This window comes from Procambarus clarkii, chromosome 30 (assembly GCF_040958095.1).
Source record: "Procambarus clarkii isolate CNS0578487 chromosome 30, FALCON_Pclarkii_2.0, whole genome shotgun sequence".
Classification (NCBI taxonomy): Eukaryota; Metazoa; Arthropoda; class Malacostraca; order Decapoda; family Cambaridae; genus Procambarus; species Procambarus clarkii.
In genome coordinates, this window is record NC_091179.1 from 18,462,342 (window position 1) to 18,467,341 (window position 5,000).

Genomic DNA, 5,000 nt, shown 5'->3' on the forward strand with positions numbered 1-5,000 from the left:
CGCCTCCTACCGTAGTCGTCGTGAGGACACACACACACACACCAGGGAAGGAAGTGCTCACATTAGCATACACCAGGTGGCCCTACACGGTGCCGCCGGCCCCTCTCACCTCACGCCTGGTGAGTGGCAGCCACTCACCCTCATTACTCTTGGTGATCCCTCACTTCTCCACCTAACCTGTCTCTAATCACTGAATTACTATAACACTAACTTGGTTATTGGGTTGCAGAGAGGCTGAAGAGTTCCGGAGCCGCGCCCTGGGAGCCCTCCTCTGGGGGCACGCCCTGGGGACACGCCCTGGGGACACGCCCTGGGAGCCCTCCTCTGGGGGCACGCCCTGGGGGCAGCCCCAACGTGGCGGGGAAGATCAGTTTACCGCCAGAATACCTCCACTCCTCGGTAAACCTGAGTACCTTCAGCGGTAGTGTGTCAATGTATGAGATGGGGGTTTAGGAATGCGCGGCTGGTGTGTGTTGACGAGGGCTGGAGTGTACTGAGGGAGCCTAACATGGCCGGCCGGCTCAGGGAAGCTAGTGGCTGTCAACACACAGCAACACAATGATCAACACACTTCAAAGTTTCACGACTTACCTCTCCTCTCCGTGTGTTTGTGTACGTGTAGATGTTTTCAATGTAAGTGTGTGTATGCCTTTGTGAGTGCATGCGTTTATGTGTGTGCATGTGTGTGTGTGGGTGTGATAATTAACAGGAGCCTAGTAACAGCCAATTGTTCAGCACAATTGGAGCCCCAAATATGTAGACTGGAGGGCAGGCAGGAGCCTGCAGATGGTGTCACCGCGCAGTCTTGGAGGGGTGGTAAACAGGTTGTGTGGGACTACACGTGTGTGTCTACACTGGCTGATACTCCTCTACGGTACACTGGGGCTGACAGCACCATTGCAGGACGTGGTACCGGTACCTCAGTGTCAGGACAGTGAATAAACGGAATGCACTGAGAGGTGATGTGGTGGACACCGTACAACTCACCTTTACATCAAGATGAAACAGATCCCCGTTGGCTCGGAACCTGTACACCAGTCGACCGATTGTGACTGTTGAGAGGCGGGACCAATGAGCTGAAGCTCAACTCTCGCAAGCAGAAGTAGGTGACTACACACAGTGCAGATAATGAACGTAAATCAATAACATTCATATGACAGTCTTAATCAAACCAGCTAAACTGCAAAGTACTTTTTCACCCAATTTTTTGTCTCAGTTCTCCACATTCACAAAGAAAAACAAACTGACCCCCAACATATCTCAGAGTGGATACTATATAAATACACCGTGTATTAGCATACAACACCACAGCACAAATACACGGTGTATTAGCATACAACACCACAGCACAAATACACCGTGTATTAGCATACAACACAGGAAAATATTCTGATCTCCTTATACAGTGAATAACAAAATCCTCAAATCTTTAAGAAAGATGGTAGACCTATTCTGTTAAGAGGCGTGGTGTGTGTGTGTGTGGGGGGGGCGGGGGAGGGGGGAGGTGGAGAGTAATGGTTCGCACTCTCTCTGGGGTTTATACCCACCAATGTTATGGGGTAATTAATGCTGTTAGTTAATATGTATTGTTCATTGTTACAGGTCGAGGCCTTTGTACTGCTGTCTTGTTTGACTTATATTTGCTTGTATAGCTGTGCTTGTGCGCGCCTGTGCGGCTGTATTCGGGTGTGTAACCGAGCTGAACCTGCATGTGTAGGCGGGGATTATCTGTGTGTGTTTAGTTGGACTTGCTAAAGTATTTTTTGTTGCTGCACATACCAATGTATCTCTCTCCCTCTCTGTCTCTCTCTCTCTCTCTCTCTCTCTCTCTCTCTCTCTCTCTCTCTCTCTCTCTCTCTCTCTCTCTCTCTGTATATCTGAGTGGATATCTGTGGCACAGCAGAATCTGGTGCATAAGCAAAAGATCTAAGATCGACTATCTCTAGGGTGATTTGCATGTAATGAGGCCTTTTATGTTAGCATAATGGCCGCAGCCCCCGGGCTAAGCTCCTTGTCTCGTGATCAAGTCTGGACCTTAAAAGGACTTGTGTCCACCTTAGAGATAACACCACGTCCTTACTTGTCGGCTTTGCCAACCCACTTTTTTCCCGAGAGAGGCCAGGAAGGGGGAAGGTGGGGAGAGAGGACAGTGTGTATTATACCAAACGAATCATCTTTCTGAAAATGCCATCTTATGAGTGTGTTTGGTCACAATTATCATCTTCTGAGTGTTGTAATGGAAGAATATGTTAAGGCATTTTTCTCATATGGCAAAGATCTGGCTTAGCATATTCATGAAAGAACAAGATTAGTGTTTGTTGGATGGAAATGTATAAACAAATGCCGATGGGCACATTTGAAAGTGGCGCCAAGGCAGTAGCTAGTGTGCGCATGCGTCTAGGCTGCATCAACTAGATGTGAGGTTCCTACAAAAATATAGGAATAACAGTGTCAAGCGTATAAAACAAACATTTCCATGTACATTCGGCGACTTAAAATTATGCTTAGAGATCAGTGTTAAATATTAAGATACAATATAGGGCCTAATAAACCAATATATAGATACTGGAGAGAATAATATAAATTTGAAAAACATTGGAACGGTTGGCAGGCAGCCGCCGCGGAGGACGAGCGGGTGACCGAGGACGCCGGAGCTGGTCACCTTACTCAACCCACGTCAAGGCTCTCCCTCCACCCGATACACTGTGATAGGAAGCATATATGCAGCTGTTAGATTGTATTCTTCCGGCAGATCTGTGGTCAGCAGGGACTTAAGCGAGAGCAACTTGTCGCCACGCGAGAACAGACGCCATAGCCTCGAGGTCTGACAGACTGCTCACGTGTCCCTCTTAATATCCACACTGAAGCCTTCAAACAGCTAAGGCCTTGGTGTACAAACTAACTCCGGTAGAATAATAAACTAACATTTAGTAGAAATTTCCTGTCAATCGATAAATTTATCAATTGATAGGCTAATATAATTAACCCCCAAACTTGATAGGATACGAATTATGGGAGAACTTAAATCTATTCACTCTACTCAACCATAACAGTCCACTAAGCTATCGAAAGAAATAATAAATAAGTCAATTATACACCATAAATTAAACTACATTAAATTAATCAATTAATTATAATTAAAATAAATTAATTCACACGAGTCAGAGTTTCCCCCCAGAACAGTTAACAGTCACCTGATCCTACAGTAACAGTTACCTGATCCTACAGTAACAGTTACCTGATCCTACAGTAAACAGTTACCTGATCCAACAGTAAACAGTTACCTGATCCTACAGTAACAGTTACCTGATCCTACAGTAAACAGTTACCTGATCCAACAGTAAACAGTTACCTGATCCTACAGTAAACAGTTACCTGATCCAACAGTAAACAGTTACCTGATCCTACAGTAACAGTCACCTGATCCAACAGTAAACAGTTACCTGATCCTACAGTAAACAGTTACCTGATCCAACAGTAAACAGTTACCTGATCCTACAGTAACAGTTACCTGATCCTACAGTAACAGTCACCTGATCCAACAGTAAACAGTTACCTGGTCCAACAGTAAACAGTCACCTGATCCTACAGTAAACAGTCACCTGATCCTACAGTAACAGTTACCTGTTCCTACAGTAGTCACCTGATCCAACAGTAAACAGTCACCTGATCCAACAGTAAACAGTCACCTGATCCTACAGTAAACAGTCACCTGATCCTACAGTAAACAGTTACCTGATCCTACAGTAACAGTCACCTGATCCAACAGTAAACAGTTACCTGATCCAACAGTAAACAGTCACCTGATCCTACAGTAAACAGTCACCTGATCCTACAGTAACAGTTACCTGTTCCTACAGTAGTCACCTGATCCAACAGTAAACAGTCACCTGATCCAACAGTAAACAGTCACCTGATCCTACAGTAAACAGTCACCTGATCCTACAGTAACAGTTACCTGTTCCAACAGTAAACAGTCACCTGATCCTACAGTAAGCAGTCACCTGATCCTACAGTAAACAGTCACCTGATCCTACAGTAAACAGTCACCTGATCCTACAGTAAACAGTCACCTGATCCTACAGTAAACAATCACCTGATAATACAGCAAACAGTCACCTGATCCTACAGTAAATAGTTCATTGATCTTGGAAATGTCATTTAACATCAATAGTCAAAATAGAAATTGTATAAAGTTTTCTTAAGTCTGAAATAAATAAAAAGTAAGAATGTTAAATCTCATTTACAGAGAAGAAAATTAGGTCAGAGATAACATTCATATTTTGTATATAAGGAGACTTCAGGATAAAGATATATCTGTCCCTCTTATAGGGGTTCAAATTCCGTATATTGGTGCAATATATTTCATATAAAAGAGATACATTTGATCATTATTAGTAAGATATTAAAAAACATTCAATTTTTTGTGTATTTTAAATAATAGTTTTTTATATTTAAATGTTTTATTATTTTTTTTTTTTGCTGCTCATTATAGTGTGTTGTTAGTTTACAGGACAGTTGTGTTAGCCTAGCCAAAATAAACTAGTGTGGATTATATTATATATATATAATATATATATATATGTATATATATATATATATATATATATATATATATATATATATATATATATATATATATATATATATGCAATGCCCAATTTGCCTAGTAGAGATTTTTTTTAATTTCTAAAAAAAATCCAATTGATTTATTTGATTTAATATTATATTAAGAACATGATAATATCTAATAGTTATTGTTAGATAATATTAAATGGCGTTGATACATATTAGTATTATTTATCTTGCTCTTCCCCTCCTCTTTACCTAACCCCTCTCTTTCTCTCTCTTACTCTACCTACCTCTCTCTCTAACTCACTTTATATTTCTCGCCATTTATATTGCAGCCCACCATCACCACTAGCATCACCAACACCACCACCACCAGCATCACCACCACCATCACTACCACCATCACCACCAGCATCACCACCAGCATC

At 42.1% G+C, this 5,000-nt stretch overlaps 1 protein-coding gene across 2 annotated transcripts in view; it reads left to right on the forward strand.

The window, feature by feature from the left end:
* Positions 1 to 2,627: 2,627 nt before the first annotated feature.
* The window catches only part of LOC123765616 (glutamate receptor), a 39,969-nt gene continuing 37,596 nt past the window's right edge, over positions 2,628 to 5,000 (forward strand). For both annotated transcript variants that reach the window (XM_069333986.1, XM_045754291.2), the window contains exon 1: positions 2,628 to 2,822. The gene's annotated coding sequence lies outside the window, so the exon portion shown is untranslated. The remainder of the gene's footprint in view (positions 2,823 to 5,000) is intronic.